At 38.5% G+C, this 12,609-nt stretch overlaps 1 protein-coding gene across 6 annotated transcripts in view; it reads left to right on the top strand.

Moving 5' to 3' along the window:
• The window catches only part of ATP2B1 (ATPase plasma membrane Ca2+ transporting 1), a 140,495-nt gene that overhangs the window by 29,903 nt on the left and 97,983 nt on the right, over nt 1-12,609 (top strand). Inside the window, exon 1 of one of the 6 annotated variants that reach the window (XM_028490429.2) lies at nt 11,054-11,068. The exons of the other annotated variants lie outside the window; for them this stretch is intronic. The gene's annotated coding sequence lies outside the window, so the exon portion shown is untranslated. Of the gene's footprint in view, nt 1-11,053; nt 11,069-12,609 lie in introns of those variants that run through there. 6 annotated transcript variants of the gene reach the window in all.

Genomic DNA, 12,609 nt, shown 5'->3' with positions numbered 1-12,609 from the left:
GTAATTTATTCTTAATTTCAGAAATGGTTTTATCCTTTTCTCTTTGATTTCTTCTTTGAGATTGATCAATTCCTGTTGCATTTCTTCCTAGAATTTTGTTCATTTCTGCTTTTAGCTTTTGAATGTTTTGTTCTAGGTGATTTTTGGTTTTGTTTTTAATGTCTTCAGATACTTGGCTTGAGGGTATTTAATTCAATTTGAAATATTGCTTCACAGTTTTCTGATGTTTCATGGTTTTTGGTGTGTGTTGTTGTTTTGTGCGGAGAGTGTTCATTAGCGGGAATGTGATTTTCATTTTCTGTTTTCTTCCTCCAGTAGCTCCCTTTGGAATTGGTTTGGTTTTTCCCACCTATTCCTAGGCATTTTGTGGACAAGGTTCTTAGTTCATAAATGCCTTCCGTCAAAATAGCAAAGGACATTTTTTTTTAGTGAATGATGGCAGTAGTGAGGGGAATTAGGCAGGAATTTGTCTTTTTCTCTTTGGTTTTTTCAGGATCCTTATATTTTCTTTCTTCACTTCTGTCTCTCTAAGGGACACCTTTCTTTTCTATTAATCTGCTTCTTCCCCAGAAGTGCTGCTTGTTTGAGCTTGTGTTTTTGTTCCTCTTGTCTTTGTCTCTTTCTGTGTCGCTGATGATGTCAACTACCAAATTCCAGGGTTGAGTATTTTGACATTTGATGTTGGACTTCCCTCTTCTGTGGGTGATTTTGTGTGCTTCCTCTGTGTTCTCTGGTCCCTTCTCTTTAAGTGTCCCTTCTCCTGTGTCAGAGGCTCCCATAGGTTTGCAAAGGCAGTGGGAGCTCTCTTGGGTTTTGGTGTTGATTTCTCCACTTGCAGGTACTTTGAAATTTGTGGTGTTCTGTCTTCTAGTAATATTGGAGGTCGTGTGTGGTTTTATTTGCACTTTTTGTGATTTTATGTATTTTGAGGAGAGAGAGATTGGGATTCAGGCTGTTACCATTATACTCGTGACTCAGAAGTTCCAGAGGAGCTTTTTAAAATTAAGATTCTTAAATGCTAGTCCTGGAGACTCTGATTCTGTTGGTGTGGCGTGAAGCCTAGGACTTTATATGTTTTTTTAAAGCTCTGTAGATTATTTGGATACAGAGCTAGTTGGAGAACTGCTTGCCTTAGACCAGGGACTAGCAAACTTTTTCTGTAAAGCGCCAGATATTAATAATTATTTTAGGCTTGCAAGAGCCCGTACAGTCTTTGCTGCATATTCTTCTTCTTCTTTTTTTTTTTTTTAACCCTTTAAAACTATTTTAAAAATCATTCTTAGCTTTAGGCCTTGCAAAAACAGGGTATAGGCAATTTTGGCTAATGCCTGCCATTCAGATGCCTTTTTCTGAGCTTGGCTTGACAGTTAGTGTTTACTAACTAGTGTTTACTAATGTTTACTTTTTTCTGAGAGCCTGGAACAAGGAATGTTTTCAGTGCCTTAAGCAGCTTTGGACCTTCTCAGGTGTATAAACCAAGAGATGGGTTGAGGTATAAGCCAGAAAACATGGAAGTAACAGTATGAAATGGAAAATGGAAATGTAGGTGTTACTGGTTAGCTGCTTCAAGAACAAAAAGCACTTTATATGATTCCTTGTAAACTACCTGATTTCACAAAATATTGCACTTTGATGGATGCCTAACGTATTGACCAGCACAGTGTGTAAAATATGCAAATGAGGAGCCCTTGGGGTTGCAAATATCCCTCTAGAGTTGTTTAAATTTTAAGAATTTATACCAAATTTATTTTGACTTTTTGCACAGCTGATACTGAGCTCTGACTGTATACAGGTTCAATTCCTTCTTAAGGCAACTCTTGATTTGTGTTAGTAAGACAGATGTGAAATAGCTTCCTATTTCCCGTGGCCACAGGGCATGTTCTTAAAGCTGTTGTTCTATTGTTTAAATGTATTGGAGAAGGTGCATGAAATCTTACTATGTGGATCACCATCTTTGCCACTTCTGATTCCCCAGCAGTAGTTTTAAACAGGCTTTATTTACAACATAAGTCTCATGTGAGGAGCAAAGAGGCCATTTTGGAAGGTGAAGTAACATGAATAACAGTACTATGGAGGTGAGAAGGAGTAAAGCTTATTAATTAGCAGGCTCGTTGTTATTAATCTTTAGCCATCTCTGAATACCATCTGCTGACAGGTTCTTCTCCCTCCACCTACTATAAGAAAACATGAAATGGAGATCAAATGGCCACTTAAAAAAACCCCCAAAAAAGTCCTTTTAAACTTCGAGAGTCACATAGTTTAATCTTCTGTAGTCCATGAAGAGATTGATTTCTTTTTTTTTTTTTTTTGAGATTGATTTCTATTATGGAATCACTATGGTTTGAAGGCATGGGGTTTAAAAAAAAGCACTTTGTTAGTCACCTTTATTTTTTGGTGACAAGTCATCCTGTTTATCTTCATTATTCACTGCTGCAGTCAGTGTTTAAAAGTCTTTCATACAGACTCTTTGTTTGGGAGGGGGAGGGGCAGTTAGTAGGTTAGTGATTTTGCTTGATGCAGTGTCCTTGACTCCTCCACTTTTTTGGAGATGTTATGATTTTCATTTCCTTGCCTAATAAGAAAAATGGACAAATGTAGTTACAGTTCCATACCCTTTCCTGGCGCCATGGTCCATTTTTCATAGAAGCCAGAATAATCCTAAAGTACAAATCAGACCATATCACCTTGTAATTAATGTTCAGACTCCTTGCCATGGCCTAAAGTCCCTCGATATCTGGCTTCTCCCAGCTCATCACCCCGCCTCATCATGCACTGTGCAGTAGCTACATTGGCCTTCTTTCTATCCCTTTGGATAGAACATTTCAACCTTGTTTCTACTTTAGGCCCTTCCTGTTTTCTCCACCATGAATGCTGCTTCCTTCACATCTTCTTGAGGCTGCTTCCTTGTCATTGTTGAGGACACTGTCAAAGACTCCTCTTCATCCTCTCTGAAGTAGTGCCCCTCCCTTGCATGCTGTCCTTCTTTCATGCATTTATCATTCTTAGAAAATAGTTGGAGGAGACACATAATTAGTAGAATTCAGGGTTCATTAGGGCAGGAACATGGTCGTGTTCACCACTGAGTTCTGGGTCCCTGAAGTATTGCCTAGCACACAATAGACATATTTTGAGGAATCAATGGAAGTTTTTGCCAGTGTGTATGGTTTTTATTTCAATTATTATTCTTTTCTTTTTTTCTTTTTTTTTTTTTGCGGTACGCGGGCCTCTCACTGTTGTGGCCGCTCTGCGGCATGTGGGATCCTCCCGGACCGGGGCACAAACCCGCGTCCCCTGCATCGGCTGGCGGACTCTCAACCACTGCGCCACCAGGGAAGCCTTATTCTCTTTCATTGTTGATAAAATATGAACAATGTTACAATTCCCCCACCCCACTCCATCCTCTTGGTGGAAGTTAAGGACTAATTCAGCTGAGCTTGGACATGCAGGGCTTGCCTCTTACCTGCTCTGACTATTTGATCCATGGGTTTTAAGAGTAAAGTTTTTTTTAAAGGAGAAACATTTCAGCATTAAGGATAAGCACATAATAATAGTATATCTTGGAAAGCTGTCTATAATCAGTTACCTCTTTAAAATAAATTTTCACTGTTCAGTTCCATGAATTAGGTAACGAAGAGTTGCACTACTTGCACTTTTATTTGATTACCAGGATACCGGGAGGATGGTTTTTGTTTTGTTTTGTTTTGTTTTTTTAAAATAAGAGGGTGGTTTTTTTGGTTTCCCATAAAGGCATCTGAATTTAGATTTGTGTGGAAGTGACTTCACCCTGGAGTTGCCTTAACCGCTGACCCACACAGAAAGGGAGCTCAGATTCTCTTTGTGCTTTCAAGTCTTACACTCACCCCCCGACCCCAACCCCCATGAATATATAATCAAGTGCTTTTAAAACTAACTGGCCAAGTTGCCACAGTATCAAAGACCTATTCAGGGAAATTTTCAGAAGACTTTGAAGATCACTGGTGCCTTCCCTTCTGATTTAGTATAATGTTAATGCAGGCAGGCTTTGGTTGTAGCAACCTAAAACTCCTACTAATTTTTTTGAAGACTTCTCCATTCTGTACTTATGGCTTCCCCCGCCCCCATTAGAAAATCTCAATGCAGGGGTTAGTATTGATAATATTTCATCTTATTCCTTTTTTGTCACACTTATTGAACATGTAGCCTACCATCTGGTATATGAGATCTCCCCTAGTTGTGGCATTTGAAAATTGTATATCTTTTATGTCTACCTTTAGGTTTTTGATGAAAAACATTGGACAGGATGAACCTATAATTGATAGGCTACTACTGGTGAGCTTGGGAATAGCCACACCTGATTTTCTGGTAGTATAGAGAAGAAGAAATGAACACTGGTGCGGTTTGGTGTCAGGAGAAATAAGCAAAAGCAAAAAGAGGTGAAGGAACCTGGTGATGTGTTTTTAAGGAGGTGTAACTGGTTTTACTTCCAGCACAGTTTTCCTTAGAAGATGGTAGGGGAGGACACACAAGAGAGTACACTTGCTCTGTGTCATTTTCAGTCTTCAAATGAATAAAGCACAAGTGTCATTATAAGCTTGGTCCTGTGTTCTTGCATTTAAAAGATGGTGAATCAGATATTGCCATTAGTGAGTTAGGAGGAGAATATTTGAAGAACAAATTAATCTCCGTTGGAAACTATTTCTTAAAATGTTCATTAGTGTACTAGAAAGATTTGGGGAGGGTATAATCACTGCCTCCCACTTACCAGCACACAATTGAAATTAAACTCCTGTGGATAAATCACTCAAAACAGCTGGGCTTTGCATAGGAGTACCTCGAAAGCTGGACCCTGGATCCATGAAAAATACAAGGTGTTTAGTATCCTGCAGGGTCTGTATTCAGTATCATTTGGCGGTGATAAAGAAAGCATCTGTCTGCTGTTTCTTGTGTTGCTTTCCTGGCACTGTTGGGTATAAGAGGTATTGTTAATAGTCAAAATTGTGAAGTACTTTTCAGACTAGCACTGTGATTGGTTTTTTGGAGGGGTGGTTGTTTTTTGTTTTTGAGAAAGACTTAAAAATTTTTTGATCCATTGTGGATACTGTTTCCTACAGACTTTTTCTTCTAAGGAGAGAACAGTGATTTGAAACTGTAAAAAAGGATACTTTTCCTTGTGTTTGTGTTCTGTAGTAATAACAATAATAATATTAATAATTAATGGCTGCTTTGTAAATCTGGGAATTATAATTGTTTTAAAAATGTGTATTTAGAAGGGTAATTATCTTGTAAAACTGTGGGAGCTGGAAAATTTTGTTTTATGTGAAGTGGAAACAGCTATCAAATGAATAAGCTGCATCTACTTGCAGTTTTTGTACCCTCAGATAAGTAAAAGTGGTGTCTTCGCTAGTGGAGACTTGGTATTCCCCAGACTTTGCATACCACTTTGTTATCCTTTTAATGTAAATAATATCTACAAGAACAGCAATAGTAGAAACACTCTTCTCATTTAAAAATTGAAATATACTAAATGCTTATTTTTCAGATCTTTTCTAGGAGAACATTATAATTTTTATTTTATTTTATTTTTTTGAATTTTATTTTATTTATTTTTTTTATACAACAGGTTCTTATTAGTTATCTATTTTATACACATCAGTGTATACATGTCAATCCCAATCTCCCAATTCACCCCACCACCACCACCACCCCCTGCCACTTTCCCCCCTTGGTGTCCATACGTTTGTTCAAGGAGAACATTGTCATTTTTAACTGCACCTAAATCTGATGCTGCCACACAAGGTCTTACAAGATCTATCATCAGTAATTCTGCCAACCATCAGCTGTATAAACCGTGTCTGTAATTCTTTTGCAGTGCCTTATATGGTTCTGTACATCCAAGGTGAAATCAGGAAATATTTATTGTTGAGAGTAAATCGAAAACCTTGGGTTTTAGCCCTTTAATTTGTCTTTGCAGAACCTGCAGTAGAAGAGGAAATTGGAAGATTCTCCCTACATGTACTTCTTTCCCTATCACAATGCCCACCCCCAGCTTCCAGTTTGTGTTTCACATACTGGTCACCTGCAGACAACAGGTTCAGCTGCCTTCAAAGCTAACACCTCTCTACTAATTACCTTCTCCCTCCATGGAGGAAATATTTTGATGACAATAGGTCTCTGAGGTTGTAAAAACAATTTTCTGGCCTAAATAGATTTAAGTATTCTTTAAGTAGCAGTGTTTTCCAAGAACCTTTTATCATTTTTTTTTCTGAAATAATTATACCTAAAAATAAGTTCTGGTTAGTTAGGGCTTTAAGTTAAAAAAGCAGCAGCACATCTACCACTAGAAGAAATGGATTCTGGCGCAGCCTGGAGAGGACCCTTTTCTTACCTGTTTTATTATAGTGGTAACTAATGGTTGAATCATGTGAAATATTTTCATGATTATGATCTTGAGTTGTGAGGGCCACTTTTCTGACATGTAGTAGAAACTTCATTGCTTCAGTTTTAAGTTACATAACAGCAATATTGGGGAGGGTACAAATTTTATATTTGCATGGTTTTTCTAGCATTATAGTTAAATAGTACCATTTGTTCATTTAGCAAACGTTTAAGTGCCTACCTTGTGCCAGACCACATACTCCACTCTACGGGTAAAAGATGTGCTCCTTAGTCTTATTGTTAATAAAGGAAGAACACAGATATTCTCAAAGTTCAGAATGATATCTTTAAAAGAATGAATAGTAATGCTGCTTTCAGGTACAAGTATGTCATCCTTCATAATAGACGAGTATTTTGGCTCTGAAAGAGATATGTTGACGTTTATATAATACGATTCCCTTGTACTGTTACATGTATGTCTTAATTGTGAAAATCGTGAACATAAGCTTAATTGGTAGAACAAATTGAGGTTTTCTTGTCTGTTTTAATGAAGAATTCTCTTCTTGGTCTATAAGCCTTTTCCTTTTTTTTTAACCTCTTTTTATTTTTTGGCTGCGCCGCAGGGCATGCGGGATCTTAGTTCCCCGGCCAGGGATGGAATGTGCGCCTCCTGCATTGGAAGCGTGGCGTCTCAGCCGCTGGACCGCCAGGGAAATCCCTGTATTTTCATATGTAGTGTGACGCTTTTCACATAATGAGCTTCAATAAATATTGATGATAATGAAAATTCCTGAGCTCTTCAACATATAATCATTCAGAATTAAAATTCCCATAGAATTTTAGTGACATGCTGAATTTCCAAATAGCTGAACATCTCAGAGAGGTCTAATATCATGCTTCAATATATAGGTGAGCATATATGCAAAGGCAGAGCAGAGTGGGGAGGAGCAAACCACACTGCTTGGGTATGAATCCTAGCTCTGTCCTTAACAGCTTTGTGACCTTGGACAAATTACTTAACCTGCTTCACTTCAGTTTCCTCAGAGGGGAAGGAAAGTAATAGTACCAATCTCGCAGGGCCGTAGTGTTCCATAAAACACTATGGAAATGTTATTATTGTTAGCATCATCATCATCATCATTCACCTTCGTGTAAAACTCATAGCACAATGCTCTCTATATAGTAAACACTTAAAATTGGTTGGTTTTTCTTATACATTTGGCAACAAGCCAAAGAGGTAAGTACTCAGAGGTCTCAGAGGTATTTTCACCGTCATGGGCACAATTTCAAAGAATCTGCTTTTAATGCTACCTCGTGGCCAAAGCTTTCCCCACTTCGCCATCCCTGTGTTCCCCCGAATATCCCATATGCATTTTGTGTTTTCTGGCTAATTTGGAAAGGCTCTAATGAGACATACTGTTTTAAACCCTGTATGAGCTTAATGCCCACTTTTTTCCTTCTTCCACATCTGTGAATAACTAAAGGTTAAAAAAGAATCAGCCAGTGTATACTTACCACAGTTGTAGTTAAATAATTGTATAATTAGTAGTTTCATATATATATATATATATATATATATATATATACATATATAAAAATACCTTCTCTAGAAGAATATAAGTTCTATGGAGACAGAGATGATCCTGTTTTGTTTCCCTCCGTGTCCCTAATACCTAGCACTTAAATGCACCTTGAATGAGGAAAATGTTTGCATGCTTGTTCTTTTCATGCTAATGTCAGTAAGGGATTACAAGTAGGTGTACATGAATGAAGATCTTCACCTCTTCTGAAAGTTGGTAGGCTAGTTGAGGAGGTACACAGTTTACAGAGTTAGAAAAACCCAACTTTCAATGCTTGAATAAATGAGAAAACTAGCTGTATGCTGTTACCTATTCTATACCTCCTGATTGTAAATATTTTGAAGGGGATGGCGACCCAGTGCTAGGTATGACATTCACTCTGCCACTGTTGTTACCCATGCCATATTCATATAATCCACATTTCTCATTTGCCTCATCTAAAAGTCTCCAATAATGGCTGATATGTATAAGGCCAGTACTGCCCTTATTAAGAAGATGGATATCCTTAAACTTCAAGTTAAAATTTGCCATAATAAAGAACAAATTTCATCTAATCCTCAGGGAGAAATGTTGGATGCTTCAGAAAGACACATTATACAAGATGTCATATTCATTCTCTTTTAATCCTCATGACAGCCTTGAGGGGTTGATAGCAACATATCTAATATTTATTTTGTAGACATGATCTATCACTCTTATGACAGGGTCTGAAATTCAGTGTTTCGGAGGGAATAGAAAGGATGGAAATGATTAGATTGAGAAGGAAAAGGAATTTAGCTACTGATTGGCTATTGGGGAGAGAGTGAGAAATCAGAGGCACTTTTGAGCTTAAGTGGTCGATACTTTGACTGAAATAGGAAAGGATAGAACCGTGTTTCCTAAAATATTCTGTGAAACACTGGTTCCTAGAGATATTAATAGGTGCTCCATTGGCGGGGATGGTGGGGGAGAAACAGTAGTTAAAAATAAGTTCAGGAAATGCTACATATAATATTTCCCTCTTGTAGATTCACAAAATTGCATGGCTGTGCAAAGTCTGACTAAAGAAACCTATTTGCTATGCTGACCTTTTCACATCATAGCTGTTAACATACTGTGAATTAGCCTTCTCTAGGACACCAGTTTGGAAAAGTCTGGTCTAGAGGAATTTGGCGATTGGTAATAGGAATGAATTTTGAGGTTTTAGCTTGAGGTTAAAACTAAAAATTAAATGACCATCAGGATTTTTGAGATGAGTGAGAAATGAGGTCTGAAAGTATAGTTTTGTAGGTGAATTACATGGAAGCAAGAGACAAAACTGGAAAAGAAAATACTAATAACCAGTTGAAATCCTGAACTCAAGACTATTGAAGTGCACCTGAGTCCTTCAGATAAAGGCACAGCTTTTCAATACGTCACATATATGCAGAGATCATGCTGACTCTGTAGAATCCACAGTAGGCAGATAACGGGGAGTACAGATAGTGTTTGTAAGTACAAATCTAGAGTTATAACTGTTGAGTGCTGGTGAGATATGAGTAGAGGACCCCAGACTTTACTGGGATGGGTGTAGAGGCAGAAAGTGGATAGGAGAGCCAGTCAGAGAAACAGGAAGGGATGCCAAGAGAGATAGATATAAAACTAGAAAGTGCACGTGGAACGCGAGGGAGGAGTGTTTCACCAGATAGGCAGCCATTGGTGTAGATAAGAAAGGGATATCAGATCCTTGGGCCCACCTCCTCCATTTTACCCATGAAAAACTGAGAGCAAGGAAGGAGAGTGATTTGCTCAGGATTAAATGTTAGCACAGCAGAGTCAGGATTAGAATCTGGTCGCTTCTGTTACCTCTTTGTTCTCTAGAGATGTCAAAAGGGAAGAGACTGCTAATGATAATGTTGAGGTTATCTCCTCTCTTGGGAGGATGAGGATTGGCTGTCCCCCAAAGGGCCCTCACAGGATAGGGATTACATCCCTTAGTAGGTTTACCATGACGAAGATTCTGAGGGGCTTCCCTGGTGGCGCAGTGGTTGAGAATCCGCCTGCCGATGCAGGGGACACGGGTTCGTGCCCCGGTCCAGGAAGATCCCACATGCCTCAGAGCGGCTGGGCCTGTGAGCCATGGCCACTGAGCCTGTGCGTCCGGAGCCTGTGCTTTGCAACGGGAGAGGCCACAACAGTGAGAGGCCCGCATACCAAAAAAAAAAAAAAAAAAGATTCTGAGACTTGCAGGCTCTGAAACTCAGTTCATCTACACTCCAGTAATCGATTTTTTGGATCAGACTATAATTATCAAAGCCTCATGAGATTGATATAAAAATCAGAATGTCAGTTTATTAATTTACAGTGGAAAAAAGAAGTAACTGCCTTGGGAAACAGATTCTCAAGTCCTGGCTAACACATTCCCTTCCCCATAGATTTTACCACATGAGACGCCATATTATAATTAGAAGTTTGCTTAGTATGTCAGCAGAACAAGTGGTATAATGTTTGGAATGTGCAATGGAGTCAGGCTTTTCTTACCCTCTCAAAGACCAGTTACCTCATCTGGCAGTTGGGGTAATAGTAGTACAATACCTTGTTCACAGGGTGTTGGAAGGATTAGGTAGGGTATACTGTGTATTGTTTTGCACAGTACCTGGAACAGGTATCCCTTCAGTGTTATAGTTCTTCCCAGTTAGGATACAAATACTACTGGAACCTCATCGTGGCTTAGAATACTCCGCTAAACACTGCTTGAATGAGAAAGGCCAGGTTTTCTTTTGCTGTTCTAACAGCTGTCTTTTGCCTGTTCTTTCATGGTTGACCAGCCATTTCTGATTGTTAAATGCCCGCCCCCCCCAATTAAGTTAAATTAACTCATTCAGTCTAGCTAATGTCTGATCTTGAGAACTGGGATCCATTTTAATCTTTTTAGTATGCTTGATGTGGATACTCTGCTCAATCGATTATATTAGGTTGAACCATGTGAAATTGCTGATATTGTACTGGTTTTCACTTAGAAAAACGGCAGTGTCATATGGCTTAATCTAATATACTGATTTTAAAATTTAATTTCTTCCAGGTGGTCCCAGAGAAGCTAAGTCTGTTGATGAATTCAGAAGACTTTCCTTTAAATGCAAAGAGCTGTACCCTTATACTTCTCTTCCTGTGATCAGGTTCTGAGAAGGTTCTTCTGTTGTATGTCTGCTTGTGTCCTTTGTGTAGTATACTATTTTTCTTTTTCCTTTTTTTAAAAAAATTAATTATTTTTGGCTGCGTTGGGTCTTTGTTGCTGCACGCGGGCTTTCTCTAGTTGCGTTGAGCGGGGTCTGCTCTTCGTTGTGGTGCGCGGGCTTCTCATTGCGGTGGCTTCTCTTTGTTGTGGAGCATGGGCTCTAGGCGCTCGGGCTTCAGTAGTTGTGGCACACGGGCTCTAGAGCACAGGCTCAGTAGTTGTGGCGCACGTGCTTAGTTGCCCTGCGGCATGTGGGATCTTCCCAGACCAGGGCTCAAACCTATGTCCCTACATTGGCAGGCGGATTCTTAACCACTGCACCACCAGGGAAGCCCTAGTATACTATTTTTCCTCTTCTCTTTATATTTACTCTCTTACTTGCTCAGGCCAGCATTGAACATATGAATGATTATTCGTAATTCCTTGACTGGTAGTTTACGTGGTGCATTTTCTGTTTAAGTTATTAAATCAGTGTTTGCTGCTCATTGTACATTCTGTGTATGATATCCTAGATCATGGCCATTAACTTTAAAATGTTCACAGTTTTGGTAAGGATACTGTGGGTCAGTACCAAAGTTGGCAAATTCTTCCATTGCACTAGAATTTCAGTGTAATGCTGATAGATCAAAGTCAGAATGTCTGGTAATTGAAGGCAAATATGTCACTTTTATAATGCTCAACTAACATCCACAGGATTTAGGAAAGAAAATAATCTGTAGGCTACTCTGACAAATTAGCTAATTCCACCTAGTGTTTTCTGGTTCTTGTCCATTTACAATATGTGAATTCTAAATGGTTATAATCGTTGGATAGATATAGATCTGTATTTCCGCCCTGAGTATTGTGCCACAGAGTTTTCCAGGTTGGTGTTTCGTTTTCTTAATCATTATTTTTAAGTTTTGAAGAACCTTCAACAGTTAATCATCTAATTTTAATTGTGGGAAGAAAACCTTTTTTCTGCCTCTGGGGTGTCACTCTACTATTCTTTTCTAAAGTAGATCAATCTAGTTTGTAGATCAACTGTTAGAAAATTCTGGATGTGATCCAGGCCTCTTGCTTTTTAATTCTTAAATGCTGTTAGGTGTCATTATATATAAGGACATCACATTCAAATATTGAATTTAATGTCTTCACTTACTTAACAAGTATGTATTATGTGCCTTCTATATCAGTAGACTGACTTAAGTATTATACAGTGTTCACTGCACATGACAGTTTATTGGAAACTAAAAATGTGTTACTGTTAATTATAACAATTAAATAGCTATGGTTTATTAAGTACTCACTATTAAGTGCCAGGCTCTAAGACATTGGGATGATTCTAAGATATTTCATGTATTAATTCATTAAAACCTCTTCAAAATTATGAAGTAAATGGAGTTATCCCCATTTCACAAACGAGGAAGCTAAAACACCAGGTAAATTGCCGAAGGTCACCCAGCAAGTACAGAAAAGTGCTGAAATGAAATCTAAGAAGTTGTG

The sequence above is a fragment of the Physeter macrocephalus genome, chromosome 6 (genome assembly GCF_002837175.3).
Source record: "Physeter macrocephalus isolate SW-GA chromosome 6, ASM283717v5, whole genome shotgun sequence".
In the NCBI taxonomy this organism is placed as follows: domain Eukaryota; kingdom Metazoa; phylum Chordata; class Mammalia; order Artiodactyla; family Physeteridae; genus Physeter; species Physeter macrocephalus.
This window is presented reverse-complemented; position numbering and strand designations above follow the sequence as displayed.